This window comes from Lycium barbarum, chromosome 12 (genome assembly GCF_019175385.1).
Source record: "Lycium barbarum isolate Lr01 chromosome 12, ASM1917538v2, whole genome shotgun sequence".
Taxonomy (NCBI): Eukaryota; Viridiplantae; Streptophyta; class Magnoliopsida; order Solanales; family Solanaceae; genus Lycium; species Lycium barbarum.
In genome coordinates this window covers 30,930,998-30,951,396 of record NC_083348.1, presented here as the reverse complement: position 1 = coordinate 30,951,396, position 20,399 = coordinate 30,930,998, and the positions used below count along the sequence as shown (strand labels likewise).

Sequence of the window (20,399 nt, the reverse complement as noted above, 5' to 3'; positions counted from 1 at the left end):
ATATACTTCTCGTTATATTTTGGGTCCAAATATACCTCTGTTGTTATACTTTGAGTCCAAATATACCTCTCTCCGTTAAAGTTGTCAAAGGTGGACATCCAATCCTATGTGACACTGTCATTTGATGAGGCGGACGCTACGTGGCATGCCACCTCATCACCCCTAACCTTTTTCCCCCTTCCCCCTAAAATTTCCTTTCCCTTCACCATAATTGCCATCATAAGATGTTTGTCTAAGCAGTAGATAAACATAAAGTCGCTAACTTTTCAATAAAACTATAATAATAAAAAATACAAAAAAGGGTCAAATATACCCCTCTACTTTAATTTATTGTTGAACTTAATCCCTCGTTATACTTTTTCAACATATCTACCCCTACCGTCTGGTAAAGTTCTAAATTTTCCCTTACTTTAACGGAGGAGACACGTGGCAGCCTGTAACTAAAAAAAACAAACCCACCACTTTAAAAAACCAATACCCGACCCTAAACCCGCTCCACCCCGGTCCAAATTAAAACATAAATCCCCCGCTTAACAAAAACCCTAAGACTCTCTAAAGAGAAGCCCCTTCCTCTTAAATATGGAAGTGTTAAAAAAATGGTGGTCCTCAAATTTAGCACTAAATTCTTCCAATACGCAGTAGTTAATCTCCTTCATCTTCAAGAAAATATAATTGGGTCACATTTCTGCCATAACTTTTTGACATTGAAGTAAAGTATAGTCACATTTTTCACTTAAAATCCCATCAGAGAGCCATTCTCATCATTACTAGAAGAAACTATATGCACATGAGAACCACCATCAACAAGTTTCAATGAAACCTTTTTTGTTTGATCATTTTCACCAGTGGCGGAGGCCATAACTATTAAGCCGGAAGGGGCCATCACTATTAAGCCGGAAGCGGCTGCCCGAAATGTCCATCATTATTATGTCGGAAGCGGCCGTCCGAAGGGACTATTGTGATACTGTCACACCCCGACCTTACTAGGGTGTGATGGGCACCCGACCCCATATTTGGAGCCGAGCGAACCCGCTGACTCTTATTACATAAATAAACTCTGGAATCAATTCAGAATAAAATGCATAGTAAGCTCTCAATATTTTTTTTTTTGGAGAGTGTATCATCATATGGAACGCGTGACATGAAACGTAATAACATATTGACAAGCGAAGCCGTCTACAAAGCTGACGCTCTATACCCACGACTCTGTCTGCAAAGTCTCTAACTGCAATCGGAAACCATGGCACATATACACTGACTCGGCTACACTCCCGGGCTAACTGGAGCTCGCCAACTTCGCTGGAACATCTTCTATAAGGGCCTCAGCTCATCTGGGTGTACCTGTGCGGTATGAAACGCAGCCCCCGAAGAAGAGGGGTCAGTACGAGCAATGTACTGAGTATGTAAGGCATGAACGACAATACAAGGAGAGGTACCAGTGGAGATAATCACAAAGGAATCATATGGCATCTCATATGGAACATATCATGTCATATCATATCGTGGCATATCATATCATGTCATATCGTATCATATCATGTCATATCATAGCATATCATGTCGTATCATATCATATCATAGGGAGTCATATAGCGTATCATAGGCTGATTGAGATACCTGTACATATGAATGCCACTTAGGGCGGAAACCATGCATGCTTATCGGGTCATATCATATCATAGCACCGAACAAGTCGGCTCGCCCACATTGCGCCAAAATATGTCGGCTCGCCCATATATCCCGCGTCCGGGCATCCCGCGTCCGGGATGATAATGCCAGCTGACCAGGTGGCGATGAAACATGTGTCCCTTCCCCATATCCCCATATACATGTATCCCTTCCCCCCTCCCATATACATATATAGCATGCATGAGAGCCCAAGGAAAGTCATGTGTCTATCGGAGTGACGTAAGGTCGGTAACCTCCGATTGTATTATGGAATCATCATGGTCGTTATGTCACGCCTTGAAGGAACAATTATAAGGCGAGACTATCAATGAAGAACATTATCTCGGGAAAACATAAAACAGGATCATAACATATTACTTCATATACTTTAAAACCTTGAAAATAGTCATTATCCAAAAGTAGCTTAACATTTCATATCGTCGTATTCATGGTAAGAACATATCCTTGGCATATTCGCCATAGACACTTTCTCATGTCTGGCTTCATTATTGTCATCATAACTCCGTAGTCGTTGTTTCAGTTATAAAAACTTTCAAAATCGTAAAACTTGGATTTTGGAGAAAAATGTATATTTTGGAAAACATTTATAACTTTTGGAAAGGAAATCATGGTTTGAATTCATAACTTCTAGCTTTTGAAAACAAGGACGTTATGGGGAACATTTATAAGACTACATCATAGGATTCATGCCATAGAAAGAAAAGGGCTTAGCCATAACATACCTGCGCCGCGCCTTACTAGCTACGCTTATTCGTCCAACTTGTTAATCTACAGTCAAAGGAGTTCACACATTCATTAGATACTTTGTCATATACTTGCCTTGACCTTTCAAGCACATTCATTTATATTCTGCCGAAATTTCGGCAGCATCTCCCCTGTAAATACACCACCCCCGAGATTCTAACTCGGCCAAATTTAGCAACAACAATCCGAGAATGGAACTCGGCCAAACCAACAACAATATTAGCAATTCATTTTAGCAACATTCCAACATTTAATTCAATTCAATTCACATAATCTTTCAACGACTCAATCCACATATTACTTTGCCCGAAACCGTCCAATTCAACAACAACCATGCATGTCATCATCATTCATGTATGCTAACTTCAACAACGACCTCCATTCTTCATCACGTAATCCATAACAACGACAACTAGAATGTCAAATAACATCAATTTACCTTAGCTTACCAAAACGCCTATTATTTGACCATAACCACTTCCTGCATATTTTCATGCATTTTCATCCATCTTTTCTATATATTACAACAACAAACAACATACTTCATATAATTAATTCAATCCTCTCACACAACACAACACATATACACTGCCAACACTACTCCATACGGCTACCATTCCAACATATTATATTCATGGTTTTTCATTCATTTTACATTATGGATTTCACCATACAACAATTAAACTTCTAAATAAAATCATTTCATCTTGTCTACACAATACTACACATATTTGGCCATACAACAACATTATACACATCTTTATGAATTTCACCCATTTCTCGACATTACAATCACAACCAACATACTAAATACACTTAATCCATTCTTCCTACATAACACACCACATGCACCACACGGCCACATCTCTATATGCATGTTTTCATGTTTTTCATCCCTTTTACATTATAGAATTCATAACACAACAATCAAATTACTAAATAATATTAATTCATCATTTCAATCCAACACCACATATATTCGGCCAACATACAACTCACCACAACTTCATGAACTTCCTTCATCTACACACTCCACAACATACACAATCATCTATAACATATGAAAATAAGGTTTAAACCTTACCTTAGCACTAGTTCCTTTTCCCGGCTAGAACCTCATTTTTGCGAAACGAATGATTCACTTGTTCCAACGAATACTCCACGTTGTAGAGAACCTTCCACTTAGTATAAAAGCTTGAAAGAAATAATTTTTCTTGATCAAATCTCCCATGGCCATGCTTGGCCATACCTTGGCCGAACCCTCTCTCTTTCTTTCTTTTTTTTTTTTTTTTTTTTTTTGTTGTTCTTTCTTTCTCTCTAATTTAATTATTAAGACCTCTTATGTATATATATATATAGGTCTTCCATCACTTATCCATATTTGCAATTTAGTCCCCCAATTATGGTCACATGCCCCATTTCTTTCTTTTCTAGAATTCTCTCCTTTTTTCTTTCTTTTTCTTTTCTTTTCTTGATTTTTCCTCACTTGGTCAAAGAAGACCAAGTGTCTTCTTTCATACACTTTAGTCCATCTATATTTACACTTTGCCCCCTTCACATATAAAATGGCCACATGCTCCTTTCTTTACTTACTTACTTATTTATTTATTTATTTTTATTTTATTTTTTCTAGAATTTTCTTGAACTTTGTGAAATTACCATTTTACCCCTAGCCTTCCATAATATCACCATGGTTCTATTTTGCGAATTTCCTTTTTCGCCCTCAACCTTTCTTAATATTTCCATAATACTAATGTTGTGAATAATATTTATAACCCACTTGTTCAATGAAATACATTTGGAAGATGGTCATTCCCTTAACTTCGTTACGACTGCCTTGGAATATCCGAACATATAAAATACGGGATATAACATCCTCCCCCCTTTAGAACATTCGTCCTCGAATGTTCAACCGATCTTATGGGGTGTCATAATACTTCGGGAGGATATCTTTTGTGGTCGTCCTTTCCTTCAGGCTCACTCCTTATCCTTTACCTTATTTCTTTTATAATCGTACTTCTCGGTTTTTTTTTTTACATGAATCTTCTTCCCGTGTCATGGGTTTTCTAATTTGTTGGGCCAACGTATTATCCTTGTCTTTCTCCGATCGTCTCTTTTCTGTTACTGTTTCGTGACCATATCTTAACAAAAGCCACACCTTTAGATTCTTACTACAACTCTTCTTTAGTCTCTTTTCGTATCTCTCGATACAGGTATACTTGTCTTTGACTTCATGTGGTGGTGCTCATTTCGTTCATCGTTATTCCTTGTAAGCCTAATATGGCCTCCCCCCCCCCCCCCCCTTAAGGGGTCCCTTATATGCCAATAGGCCTTTCACTTGCTTAGCTCTCTTGCTCGTAATTCTTCCTGGACTACGTGTTCGTATTGTAGCTGTGCGTCCATATTTCTTAAGCGTTCTGCTACTTTTTCTCTCAGCACAGAACCCTTACAACTTTCACTCTCCCTATCCTTTTCTATCCAACCTCTAGGCATATTACTATAGCTACATACTTGTCTCTTTTTTTTTTTTTTTTTTTTTTTTACAGATCTTTCACCTCAACACCATCACCATCCTGAGCATTCTTTCCCTTACTTCACATTCCTCTACCCTGGTCACCATTCTCTTAGACCTACTTGTTGAAATCAACTCTCAACCTCCCCACATTTCTCCTTGTTTCCTTTTACCTCACTCTATCTCCTCTCACATGCCTACTTGAATTTTCATCCTAATGGTCTCGTACTTTTACCATAAATTTCTCGCGGGGGTTTCACCCACTAAGGTTTTCTTAACTTTCACCTTTTCCAATATTTAAGCTTTCTATCTTTCATTTACTCACTCTATTTCTTTTCCGAGTATCGTTATACTAGAATTTCCAAGCTCAACCTATAGTAAAATAATAACAGCTCACTCGCAGCACTTGTACCATTTACTCTCGCTATTACTCGGGCTTCGATTTCCTTTACTCTATTAACGCCTTTTATACCGTAGCTTCGGTTGCTGGAACTCACATGCCCACCGATACAATCATATATGGGACACGCTACACCTTTATACATATATATATTTTTACTGTCAACTAGCCCACAACTTACTTCCAAACGCTGTTCAAGCCTAGCCTAATTCCAGGGCTATGATGCATTTTCTGTCTCTTTACCGAGCTAGTCTGCCTCATCCTGCGCGTCTTCCTATGGTCTCCACCCATCCCGTATATCCTAGTTTTCCTTAGACTACCCTAGCTTTTCATTTGTCCCTTATGTCTCAATTTATAGAATTTCTTGCCAACTTCCCAGGGGGTCACCCATCATGAAATTGCTCCCACCTGAGCACGCTTAACCCAAAAGCTTCACTGAAATTCGGTGCCTTAATGCCGATATTTTCGCGTCCGCTTCTTCACATGACCTTTATTACATGTTTTGGAGCGAGTCGAGGTTTTACAAGCTCCAAGGCACTTTCGTAACGCGTCCTTCTTTCACAATTACGGTTTTACCCTTTTGGTTCCCAATGTTCATCTTCCGCCTGTGTGTATGGCTACCTCCTGTCCTGGACTTCCAGATTCCCGATGATAGCGACCCCACCTTCGTCGCCACGTCCAAATCCATAACCTTTCTGAACCAACGCATTTCACTTATTGCCTATTTACAGTATTTCCTTTCTATGCTTCCTCCTGTGGGGCGTACCCGTCCTGGCCGAACCTCCTTTGCCGTTCCTACTATTCAAAATTTGTATGCGGCCAATGTCATCAATGCCTCATAAAACGTACGACTACATGGCACATCCCCGCCATCCAGTACTTCCAGTTCAGGTAACAGAACAATTATGTCAGGACTTACCTCTATAAGCTTCCACAACCTCGTTCGCTTCCTTTCGTTGTACGTATAGCTCGTATGGGGAAATCTTATTCCTTATGACTTGGCTCTATCGCACGATTTAAGACTGAAAGAAGGTCAACAATTCCTAAATGCCCCGCAGCCTCCTGTTTATAAATGTGGCCGGCTTCACACTCATAAACAGGACTCTACTGGACACGACTTTGCAGACAACCCCTTAGACCGACCTGCTCTGATACCACTTTGTCACACCCCGACCTTACTAGGGTGTGATGGGCACCCGACCCCATATCTGGAGCCGAGCGAACCCGCTGACTCTTATTACATAAATAAACTCTGGAATCAATTCAGAAAAAAATGCATAGTAAGCTCTCAATATATATATATATATATATATTTTTTTTTTTTTTTTTTGTTCTCTCTTTCTCTCTAATTTAATTATGAAGACCTCTTATGTATATATATATATAGGTCTTCCATCACTTATCCATCTTTGCAATTTAGTCCCCCAATTATGATCACATTCCCCATTTCTTTCTTTTCTAGAATTCTCTCCCTTTTTCTTGATTTTTCTTTTCTTTTCTTGATTTTTCCTCACTTGGTCAAAGAAGACCAAGTGTCTTCTTTCATACACTTTAGTCCATCTATATTTACACTTTGCCCCCTTCACATATAAAATGGCCACATGCTCCTTTCTTTACTTACTTACTTATTTATTTATTTTTATTTTATTTTTTCTAGAATTTTCTTGAACTTTGTGAAATTACCATTTTACCCCTAGCCTTCCATAATATCACCATGGTTCTATTTTGCGAATTTCCTTTTTCGCCCTCAACCTTTCTTAATATTTCCATAATACTAATGTTGTGAATAATATTTATAACCCACTTGTTCATTGAAATACATTTGGAAGATGGTCATTCCCTTAACTTCGTTACGACTGCCTTGGAATATCCGAACGTATAAAATGCGGGATATAACAGATACTAGCCGGAAGCGGTTGTCCGAAGGGACTATTCTGTTAATATGTCGGAAGCGGCATGTGTGTTGGGTTGTATTATTTACTTAAAGATTGCTTGAAACTTTGTGTGCACATTTATGTTTCTTCCAGCGAAGGCTGCATGTATTGAGTTAGATTGTGATTTGTTCTCTCCTAAGTCAAATTATGATTATGATTTGTTACCATATTACATACTCAGTACATTGTCCGTACTGACGTCCTTTTTCCTGGGGACGCTGCGTTCATGCCCGCAGCCCCAGATTGTTTGGCAGGTTAAGTGTATAGCTAGGATGCTTGGACGTCAACTGGATTGGCAAGTTCTACCTCATTATAGAGTTGTACTGAGACATGTATAGATATGTATGATTATGGGTATGTCAGGGCCCTGTCCTGACTCATAATGTTCAGTTTACTTCTTAGAGACTTCTGCAGACAGTGTCCAGTGGTATGTTTGTCGAGATGTCGACAAAGTGATGTCAATTGAGTTATTTGTGGATTTTAGAAGAGTGTGTATTTTAGATGATTTCAATTGGTTTAAAGTACTTATTTTATTGAAAGTTTTCATAATCGTTATAATGATAATGATTTCTATTTGGAAAAGTTTATGTTCTTAAAAGTTTTTGAAATGACAGGTTTTGATAGAGCGAATGTCTGAGGGTTTGCTCGACTCTGATGGGAGTCGCGTGCCCGTCATGCCCTACCATTGTTAGGGTGTGACAGAGTGGTATCAGAGTAGTTCGTTCTAGGGGTTGTCTGCAAAGTCGTGTCAGGTAGAGTCTTGTTCATAGGTGTGTTGTCGACTACACTTATGAATAGGAGGCTACAGGGCATCTACGATGGTTTCCTTTCATTCAGATCATAAATTGTGCTATAGAGCTGTGTTATAGTCCTTGAATCCTTGCCGCTAACTTTAAGATTTGAATTTTGATTAAGTGATTGTAAAGTGCAGCTATGATTGCGAAATTGGAATAGCTCGTAAGAAAGGTAAGTTCTCTGATGATTAATGATTGCTATTGGAGGTAAGTGCTGCAGGTTAAGGATTGCAGTAAGAAAGGTATGCTTCTTATCAAATTGAGAATACCATTGTGAAGAGCATTTGTACAGGTATGTATAGGGTGTTGTAATATGATTGTGGCCCTGTGAAGCATGTTGATATATTTTGATTGTTTCCCTGTGAGGCTTGTTGGTTAGCTGTGTACAGGTGGGTAGTACAAATTACAGAGGAGGTTCTGCAAAAAAATTGTTAAAATTGATTGTGATCAGTATATATATGTGTGTTATGATCAGTGAGATATACAAGTGTAAACTGAAGAATGAAAGGTTATGAATAGTTGTAAATCGACTGAAAGGAGGGTTATAAGATGGGTTCAGAATGAGTTTGACAGTTAGGTTGAAATTACTCGAGGATATAGAAGTGAGTCGAGGGTTAAGTTAAGTTCTCTCATGGATTAGAAGTAAGGTTGATGAACTAAGATTAATATGATTCAAATAATGTGATAAGATTATGAGAAGAGACTTAAGAGGAGAATCAATGATAAGCAAGGAGTCATTCGAGAGGTGAGTTAGTATAAAAAAGTGTATGCCTAAACGAGTAAAGAATGAAACAAGGAAGAGAAAGAAACATGATTATATGTGTTTGAGGAAAGGGAGTAATGTGTCCCTCATAGAAATCAAAATAACTTAAAGCTTCAATGAGGTTAAGGGAAGTTAAAGCTTATAGAGGAAAGATAAGTATCGAAAAGGACCTTATGAATTGTGAAGGGTTGAGTGATATTAGTAAGTGTTGGAATTGGATACGAGTATTAGTCTTCATTTAACATTCGATGACGAATGTTTCTAAGAGGGGAAGGATGTTACACCCCAGAAATTTCGCGTTACTAAGGCTGCAGACGGCTTAATGTGAGATCAAGGAGGATCAAATATTACAAGTATAAAGGATGAAATTCTACTGTATTAGCATGAGGATAGCATGAGTATGATATTTGGAATTCGTACAATATGATTGGAATGATACGTTAAAAGATATATAGCCCTCGTAACCGTAAGCTGAGGTGGGGCCCACATGTCGGGATTTTATAAAGGGCATATGACAAGTTATATGAATAGTACATGGGAAGTTGATCAACTCTTAAGAAGTACTCTTAAGCCAAATATGAGCATAAGCACTCCAAAAGGATGATTTAAGGGTACGTTTTTGAGTGATCTAGCTTTACGAGGCCAACACGCCATCATAACCTTAGAATTTGGGAAAACACAAAACATGAAGGTTGTAGATAATTGAAATACCTTTCCAACCATAGGTCGTGGGCCTTCACACAACATGGGAATAAAAATTTATGGATGTTTTAAGGTAGAAAGGTCAAACTGGGCAGTGGACTCGGCCCAATCCGACTCCAAGTCGGGTCAGGCCCAATTCCCTTGCTATTTAAGGAGAATTTTCACCCTTATCTTCCTCATTTTCATACCAAAAGATCTGAACATTTTAGAGAGAGGGAAGATAGCCCTTAGAGAGAGAAACCAAGTTTTGATTAAGTTCGAGGTCCCGAATTCCGAGGCTCGTGAAGAGTAAAGTGTAGTACAAGTTATTGCCGTCATTTTAAGCTAAAAGTTGAACTTGGGGGATGTTTGTTTCGTGGTGGCTGCTCATATAAGGTATGTTTAATATGTTAATGATGTTCTTACCATGATCATTGATAGATTTGACGGGTTAGAATAGTGAAAATGACGTTGAAAGTTCGGTTATCATTTTTGGATATCAAATAACTTAGGGGCTGTTTTGGTATGATTAAATGGATAGAATTAGTTGGATATTTATATAAAATGATTGTTGATATTGTTTTTGATGTTGTTGATAACTTGTTGTTCTTGAATTTGGGAGAATAAAGTGTATGAAGATATCGTATACAAAGCGTATACTGGGCTGTTTTGGTTTATATCTTTTGGGAGTTGATGCTTTGAGTTTAAAGAGGCTTATATGAGATGGTTGTTGTTTTTGTTGGTTGCAGATTGTGTTGTTAAATTGAATTGGAATTAGAGGGAAATGAAGATTTCAGGGAAAATGCTGCCCAAATTTACGGAAGTTAATTACGAGCTTAGAGAAGTATATGAACCTTTTTCAAGTTGTCTACGGTTTCCTTTACCTTGATTGTAGATTGGCTAGTGTTTGGAAGCATAAGTTAAGCTAATCACGTAAGCGACAAGGTATGTGAGGCAAACCTTTCTTCCTTTGGCATGATTCTTGTTGTTATTCATCCTACATGTACTCCCTATGATTCCATTCTTAGACGAGTAAGGTCTAAATGTTTCTTGTGATGGCTTATTGATATTATACTCCTATTCTGTTCCGAAAGGAACTGCCATAAGGTACCAAGTTGAGTTGTGTTATGATTTTACTAATGATTTCGAGGAAATGAGTTTTATACTAAAGGAAACATAAATTTTGATTTTCAAAACCACTCCGAAGGGGGTGCGAGATTTTACTACTTCATTTCATTTACTATTTCTATTTACATTCCATAATATCATCCCTTTGTATTGATATGATCATTTATTCTTTGGGTAAGGCAATAAGATGAAATTGAGTAGAATATAAGTAGTAAGAATTTCATAGCAATTCTACCCTCAAACATGGAAGTATGTCCTCCTAAGTCTAGTGAGATACAAATTTGTTAACTTCTTATGAAAGACTAAGGCTAATAACTGGATTATGATGAATTGATTAGTGACTTATGATATGAATTAAAATTGATATTTGTGGATTGCGTTTGTGTTGATATGATGGGGATATCAAGCCAGAAGCGGCTGCCCGAAGGGGCCATCACTATTAAGCCGGAAGCGGCTGCCCGAAGGGGCCTTCATTATTATGCCGGAAGCAGCCGTCTGAAGGGACTATTGTGATACTAGCCGGAAGCGACTGTCCGAAGGGACTATTTTGTTAACATGTCAGAAGCGGCATGTGTGTTGGGTTGTATTATTTACTTAAAGATTGTTTGAAACTTCGTGTGCACATTTATGTTTCTTGCAGCGAAGGCTGCAGGTATTGAGTTAGATTGTGATTTCTTCTTTCCTAAGTCAAATTATAATTATTATTTTTTAACACATTACATACTCAGTACATTGTCCATACTGACGTCCTTTTGCCTGGGGACACTGCGTTCATGCCCGCAGCCCCAGATTGTTTGGCAGGTTAAGTGTATAGCTAGGATGCTTGGACGTCAACTGGGATTGGCAAGTTCCACCTCATTATAGAGTTGTGCTGAGTCATGTATAGATATGTTAGGGCCCTGTCCTGACTCATAATGTTCAGTTTACTTCTTAGAGACTTCTGCAAACAGTGTCCTGTGGTATGTTTGTCGAGATGTCGACAAAGTGATGTCAGTTGAGTCATTTGTGGATTTTAAAAGAGTATGTATTTTAGATGATTTCAATTGGTTTAAAGTACTTATTTGCTTGAAAGCTTTCATAATCGTTATAAAGATAATGATTTCTATTTGGGAAAGTTTTATGTTCTTAAAAGTTTTTGAAATGACAGGTTTTGATAGAGCGAATGTCTGAGGGTTCGCTCGACTCTGATGGGATTCGGGTGCCCGTGATGCCCTACCATTGTTAGGGTGTGACAATAAGGACTCTAAATCTGAAATTTGGAGGTATTTGGCCAGGGATTGAAGGGTCTATCATTTTTGAAATTTGGAGCTTTGAAAACTTGAAGAACAAGTTGATGGTTCTTGTTGATTAGGTGGAAATTGAAGGTTAAAACCTATGGACTTTTGTTCTCCACATTAAAGATAACCAAAATCCGAAATTTGAGCTAATTCGGAGTTGATTTGGGTATAGTTGGATTTTTGAAATTGGTGGGTGTTCTTGAAGATATTCATACCTTCATAGGAAGAAGGTGACCAAAAATCTTGTTTGATCCAAAAATTTTTAGGTCAAGTGTAGAAAGGTGTTTGTTGGGCCAAAAATGGAAAATACTAGGTTTTGTGGGCCCAAGACACCTCACCAATTCTGAAAATCCAACCAAAATTTTTTTTTTTTACATAGCACGGGCGTGCGCTGCAAATGCAACGCATAGCCATCGCACGGGTCCAAAACGAAATTCTGAAAATTTTTTATTCTCTGCAGAGTGCGTGTTGCATAGATTCAGAGAGGGGTATTTTGTGCGATCCTTGTGCGACGCATGACCATCGCACGACTCTGAAAACTTTGAAATTTTTTCAAAGTGTTAGATTCAAAGAGGGGTCATTTGTGTGTTGGATGTGCGACGCACAACCATCACATGACCATCAGAAGGTTGTTCTAAGTGTTCGCAAATGGTTTGATTCCTTCTTAACTTCCTTTCTTTGATTCCTACAACTATATAACAACTAGTAATCGATCTTGTTAGTTGTTAACTAGTCTTTGCGTCCTTAATTCCTTCTTGCCAATTCTTTCAAGCTTTTCACGTTTTGAAATCGTTGAAACTTCTTTGGCTCAAGTCCTTTTGTTTTAATTGAGTCGTCTGTTCTTCTTGAGTCTACAAGAACCCATTCCGATCTCGAGTAGTAATTGTGCACCTTGCAAGCAACCGAATCCAATCAAGAATCAACATCGGCCGATCCAATTAAGTGGTAAAAGGCAAGAGTGTGTGAGAACATTTGAGAGGTGCTAGCCAAGCGCAAAAGTGTGTAAACACGAGTGTGGTGAGATTCCTATACTACTAACGTTGTTTGCTTGTTTTTAAGTGTTCTTAAGCAGGTACGATGACGACGGTGAAGGAAACTCAAGTTCCCACTGGGGAACCTACACTTGGTGATGTGATGGCTATGATAACCAAAACGAAGAGTCTAATGGCTAACTTAAAGGGAAAGATAGGAGCCTTGGAATGCAAGATAGGAATAACAGAGAGGAGTAAGGGAGCAAAAAATGACAACTCTAGAGTGGAAAAAGGAGAGGTTGCGAGGAGTGATGTGAGGGAGTTGTCACAGCTCCATTCTAACCCTTGTAACTTTTCTTTCTTCTCTAGTTGTTCTAATAATGGTGCAGGTATTCTTGGAAGCAAAACGAATGATGAACCTCAAACTTTGAAAGATCATGAGGTAGTTGAGAGCTTCCTGGAGGAACAAATGGGCTCCCAAGTTGCGAACCACAGTAAAGAAGATACCTTGTGTGCACTTCAAGGTAAAATAACTAATCTTAAAACTCCAAACCTTGTGAATGAGCATGTTGAATTGAGTGTGAGTGATAGCTTAGCCTTATGTGAGCTTAATGAATCTTTACCATGTGTTGAGCTTAGATCTTCATTGATTGTTGACAATGTAGTTGATGTGAGTGTTCCAACACTAGTTGATCCTTTTGATGACCAAATTGATTCTCTTAATGAGGTCGATTTGTGTCCATCTAGTGTTGACACTTGTGATTTGCATGTTAGTATATTGTCATGTGATCTGATATCTCACACACTAGTTGATCTTAGCGATGACCGAATTGATTCTTCTAGCAAGATCAATTTGAGTCCAACTAGTGTGGGTACTTGTGTTGATCAACTTGTTTGTATTCAAAGTCCACTAATTGAGAAATGTTGTGATGTGCCTAATGAATCTCAATTTAGTGATAACTTTGACCAAGTTGATAGTGAGTTTGAATATGACACACCACCCGTATTTGACACTTATGGAGATGAGTCTCCCGACCTTGATTTGTTGTCATTTGTTGAGACTCAAGATTCTAAAGGTGTTATGTGTCAAGTAGATAGTCATGAGATTGAAAATTCTTTGAAGAATGACCTTTGTCTTTTTGAGAGTGAGATTGCATGTTTTGATCCTTCATTGTTCATTGATTCTTCTCTCTTTATAGATAGTGCGATATTTGATATTGACATGACTATTGGGAATGATGAACCTAGTGGGATGTTTGGTAATGTTGACCATTTGGTTTCCTTTGGAGACTATAATGTGATCTGTAACCCACTATGGAATGATGACACTCTTTCCCACGATGAAGATCTTCCTTGGAGGACTTGTGATCCATTTGTGGGGAAGGAAAGTGTTACAAAGGAAGGTGATTCTTGTCTAGAAATTGCAAATTCTTCCTTGCATGTTCAACTTCATAATAGCCTATTGATCTTATTCTTGAACCTAATAATGAGGCTACATTGGAGGGTGACATAGATGAGGAAGTTGTCTTAAGTGACACCTTTCTTTATTATCTATTTGCATATGATGACATTCATGCTATCGTTGGGAGTGCACCTTATGTTGGGTGGGGTCCTATTGGGGTATGTAGTTGTTGCCTTAAACATGATATGTGGGTTTCTTTCCCTTTTGACCCCGGTGAAGTCTTAACTTTGTGCGAATGGTATCATTTTGCAATTGAGGATCATTTGTGTGTTGTTCCAACTTGGTTTCTTGAAACCATTGGTTTTTTTAGAATATCCTCATTTCTTAATCTTTGGGATAGTCAAGTCCTTAGTGCTCCACTTGAGAGCTTATTTTTCTTGAACATTGTTGATACTTGGCTATATCACAAATTCGTGCTTACTTGGCATGGTGGTATATTGGACCACCCTAATACTAACCCTCATCCTTTGAGGACTTGGTCGTTATTTGTCTCCCTTATGGTTTTGCAAGGTTTAGATTCGAGGACGAATCCTTTTCAAGAAGGGGAGAATGATGCAAGCCGAGTTTCCTCAAGGACATTTCGAGGACCGTCCCGTGGAGTCAAAGTTTGGATGATAGCATGGGATGACGGATTGGAGATGGATGCACATTGAAGTGGTGAAACGAGCAAGGAAGGCTATGTTTGCAAGAGGCCACATTCGCAAATTCAGGATTTCCATCTCCACAAGACTAGCCAAACAAGGCCCTTGCCTCATTAATAACATTTATGTAATAATAGGGTCTTCTTTTATTTAGTTAGTATAAATAGGTAGTCTTTTATTTCATTAGGGAGATTTTGATGAATGATATTTTGATACTCTTTGAGAGTTTGAGTGTTTGAGAGTTGTCTCTAGAGAGAGAAACTTGTAAGAGAGGCCATGGATGACTCTTGTTGAATCTTGTGTCGTTGAGAGGTTGGTTGCAAGGGAATCTAATTCCCTTGAGGTCTTCCTAAGAGTTTGGTGCTTGTTAATGTTAATTAATTGAGGTCTTTAGGTTTAATATACCTTTAGGTTACTTTTAATTCCATTTTCTTGTGTCAATCTATCTATCCTTATTATCTTTTGTTTTCCTTGTTATTTTATTGCTTCCGCGTATCCGTTATTGTATCAGAGATTATTCCAAAACAAACATTATTTTTAACTTTTTACATAAAATATAAAAGATAAAAAAATATGTTTAAATTTAAATTTAAAAAGATATTCATATTTCATTAATTAAAATACATAAAACGTTAATACAAGTTCACAAGAGTCTTGAACGTTCTAGATTAATTCCTCGGTGGAACTTATAATTTTTTTTAAAGTTATGTTTAATTTCTCCAAAAGGTAGTTATTAATAAATTACTTTTGGTAACTTTTCTACCATTCACATTTTGAGTATATGTGTTTTGAATTGTGTTTTGAGCATGTGTATATGTCAATATGGAAAAGGTCAAAAACTATCCTTAATCTATTAGATTTGGTAAACAAATGTCATCCGTTTATCTATTGAGCTAAAAATGCCAGCGTCATTTTTTTACCCAAAAATACCTAAAATCTAACATACGATTTAAAATAAAACGGAAAAGGGCCAAACTGCCTGATCTATTGGATTTGATTAAAAATGGCCCATGTTAACCCATATTAGATTAAGTCACCCTCAACTCGCTAAAATGTTTTTTATTAAGGAAAAAGTATTTTTTTAAAGAAAAAAATAAGCACTTTTACTAACAAATGCATATTGTTAGACTATAACCTAATAACACTACAATTATAATCTACAACTACAAAATAAGAAGGACAACGCTAACATTTTGGAAGAGTTAATTCTACGTACGGTCACTCAACTTAAGCAAATTATCTAGTAAAGTCATTTTTTTTGTTCCTCATATATGGTCATTCAAGTTTATACATTTACCTTACAAAGTAACAGTGTCTAAAGTCGCTTTAAAAATAAAAGAAAAAGGGTCAAAGTAGTCCCTTAAGTTTGGACTTTGAGTAAAACATCTGTTATTTTTTTAACATAGAACAATAATGGTCCTCCAACTATTTTTCACTTTTGTACTTTGTAAATTAGATTGTTTTAGTCCTATAGGCAAGTCCATAATATGGATTAAAAGAAAGAAATAAATCATAATATTAAAAAAAAAAAAAAAACAATGTAGAGTGTTAATGTAGTGGGTAAAATAGGTACTAAATTTTTTAAATGAGATAATTAAGGGAGGAACATTATTCGAAATTGGGAGAGACATTTAATTTTTTAAGCAATGTTTGAGGGGAAAAATAATTCACTCAAATAATATTACAAGATTGACAAAAATAATATTTAATTTTTTTTAGAAAAGTTAGTACACAATGATGATATAAAATCTTCTCATTTTATGTGACGAATGATTTATATTATTATCATAATGTCCTTCAATATGTATCTATGTTTTTTTCTTTACGAAAACCCTTTAAAATCTACATATGAATTTTTTCCTATTGGACCTAGTTTTATTTTGTTTGAAGGAATTCATCATCTTCGTTATTAATTATGAATTTCCTAGCAACAGTTTCTAGCATAGAAAAAACTAACAACTAATTTAAACTATTTTATCAAAATAAAGATTACTCATAAAATAAATAAGTAGAGCACATTATTTTATTGTTGTACTCCTAAGTTTTCAAACAAATGGAGTACATATGGGCTATTTCACATTCTTTTTTTAGTTGTGATAAAATGATTTTTTTTTCCATTACTAAAGTTATTCACAAGCTTTTGTTGGTTCCCTTACTTTTAATACCGCAGTTAGAGTTGAACTAAAATTGTATTTTATATAATTAAAAGGTTGATAGTGTTTTAATTGAAAATTCAAACTTAAGGGACTACTTTGACCCTTTTTCATTTATTTTGTAACGTAACTTTTAGTCATTGTTACTTTGTAAGGCAAATGTATAAATTTGAATGACCATATGAGGAATAAAAAAAAATGATGAATAACTTTACTAGGTAATATGCTTCAGTTAAGTGACCGTTCGAAGAATTAACTCAATTTTGCATATTTTACTTTTAATAGTATGACTAACCACGTTAAAATTTTCTTCCACATTCCCTCACTAACCCGATGTTGTTGATCTCTTTAAAATTTTAACATGCCTATTCACATTTATTGCTGAAATTCATTAATTTTCACAATTTGGAACGGTTGATATTCGTGCACATGCTACTCTAAATTTTTCTGGCTCAATAGCCGCAATTAGATACCTCCAAACACGTTAATTTTTGTTGCTGAGATAAAAAAAAAATGATTGTCGAAATTGCTAACTTAAATTTCAGCTCATTCAAACAATAAGCGAATTGAATTCAATCATAAGATAGAACATTTTCATAAAATTATATTTAATGATATAAAGATTAGCTCATGGAATCAGGATACACGTAAAACCAAAGTAATGAGGTGAACTTTTAGGAATAAAATTACTTGGGAACCAATACAATATTAAGAACATCATTAGGCTCAAAAAGTATTTTGGAGATGCTACTTTTAACATTGATATTTCAAATTCCATGGCCAATATACACCCAAAGTACACTATTTAAAAGTATAAATGATCGCTATCTAATATAGAACCCAACGGGGTTGGGTATCGAATTCACGACGAATATGAATAGAGAAAGGCTAACTTGCTTAGTGTATGTCGTTGATTTAAAGTCTAAATTTCTAAGGTAACAAATTTAAGGGTTGATTTTGACTTATTTTAGTTAAAGGATAATGATTAAAAGCAATAATTTTATTTGTAAAAATGATGGGTAAAGGAGATAGGATTGTGGTTCCTCAATTATAGTAATACAAGTGGGTATAGGGTAATGCAATTGTGGATGAAATAGTGTTATGGATTATTGGGGTCTAATTTATTACTGAGATTCCTCGATACACCCACTAGATGTCACCTTAGGCTTTCTCAAATCTAATTAAGGTATGAAACATTCAATTATCTAAAACTTTCCCTAGTTAAATCCCTCATATCTCTTGGTGGAATTTACTAAATGGGGTTTAAAGCCCCAAATGCTAGTTATTTAATTTTTACTTAAACCTTAACCTTCTTTCTCAAGACAAGCTAGAGTAGCAAGACATGATTTAGAGTTTGCAACAAATAATTAAATGACAATGAAAGCACAAAGAGTAAATAATAACACATGTTCATTCATTTAAAACATCAACTCCAAATCCATTTAGGTAACCTCATGAGAGGGGTCCCACAACCCTAGCTAGTAGCTTAAAATATTTAGATAGACATTGATAAAGAAGGCAAAAGCATTAGATAAGGAATATTCATGGATACTTATAAAGGAATCACAAAAAGTGGAGAATATCTTTGATTTAAGAGCTTCAAGTCACTTCAATGGTTAATAACAAAGTTTGAATAATGAATGACATAACACTGCAGAGAATATGACTTTATAGTGCCATAAAAATTGTGAAAATTTTGACAAAAATACCCCTGCAACCCATTTTGCGACCGCAAACGGGACAACAGAGCAGGTTTGCGGTCCGCATAATGGACCTAGAGTTCACAGAATGGTCTTCGAGTTTGAGATCTGGAACTTCTGTCTTCAAATTGTGGTCTGCAGAAACACTACAAGAAAGTATAAAAATGGCAACAAAAATTTCTATATTTGGCAACAACTTAGTTTTATCGTTGGCAAATGATTTTTTTGTTGCCAAAGAATTTAATTTTGTTTCCATAGTATTGATTATTGCTGCAAAAAGTACTTTTGGCAACACAAAAAAAGTTGTTGCACGTTGTTGCAATAACAACCACTGGGAAAAGTTCATGCAATAAAAAAAAAAATTGTTCCCAAAAGTACTTTTTGCAACAATAATCAATCTATGGCAACAAAAAATCTTTGTTGCCAAATATATTTTTTCTTGTAGTGAAAGGACCGCAAACCTGGAATGCGGCACGCAGGTCTCAAGTGCTTCGCAGATTGGCCTTTAACATTGCTTGGTTCTTTATTGCAGACTACTTTGTGGACCACATACTGAGTTTGCATTCCACATTTTGATTCCGTAGAATGGATCTTCAGGACTTGCTTTTGCTGGACATCTTTGGGGTAGACTCTCCTCTTTTACGGTCCATAGACTGATTCTGCAGAGCGCAATCTAGTCGTATTTCTTCCTTCACCTGAATTAGGCATTTTTGCTTGCTTTTGACACTTAAACTCAAAATACCTACAAATAACAAACAACAAACAACAAACAACACAAGAAAATGAAATAAAATGTACATTAAGGACATGAAAAGCCTATATAAAAGGTATGTAGTGTGTCATAATTTCACGGCACAACAACCATCTCCAAGCAGATACATATACTTTTTTAAGCAAAAACAACTAGCACCAGGCTAGTTGTTATTTATTCGAAACAAAATCCAAAGGTCTGTACAGAAAAGAAAAGAAATCTAGGCTACAGTAAAAAGGCCAAAAGTGCCTCTAGAACAAATGAAACAAACAACAAAAAATCAAAATGAAAGTAAACTGCAGCTATATTCCAAGTTTGGTTTGAATCCATCTCAAGTCACCTCAAAGCTATCACCAGGTGCTATGGAATCAAATATCATATGAAGAATCCTTCTAACTTGAATTTATGCAGTGTCTTTCCTCACTCAGCTTATTAGACTGTTTCTAGTATCCCTGTACTCCTTATTGTAGAAACTCTTGAACAAGTACTCATCCGATAATTAAAACTACTATTGGGATTCATCCAATAGATTGAACTTAAAATTAATACCACATATTGAACAGAACTTCATGTCACCGGTATGATATCTTGTGAAAAGATATTGTTGTCCTTGAATGGGCCTATTCTTCTTCCTGTTAGTTGCACTATTTCATACTGAATTTTGTGTAGCAGGCTTATTTTTACCTACTGAATCTCTATTCTGATCAATGTCTTAAATCTGGTTCCCTTGATTTATGTGTTTTGAACCTTAAAGTTGGCATTTGCATTTTGTTTACTGTCACACCCTAATATCCCTAGG

The 20,399-nt window shown here is 36.4% G+C and overlaps 1 long non-coding RNA gene across 1 annotated transcript; it reads right to left on the bottom strand.

Annotated features, from left to right (window-relative positions):
• Positions 1–1,009: 1,009 nt before the first annotated feature.
• On the bottom strand, positions 1,010–3,772 carry LOC132623634 (uncharacterized). Its single transcript, XR_009576312.1, has 3 exons — positions 3,518–3,772; positions 2,412–2,457; positions 1,010–1,341 (listed from the first exon to the last, which is right to left on the bottom strand). It is a non-coding gene; the product is annotated as an uncharacterized LOC132623634 (long non-coding RNA).
• Between the last annotated feature and the right edge of the window lie 16,627 nt (positions 3,773–20,399).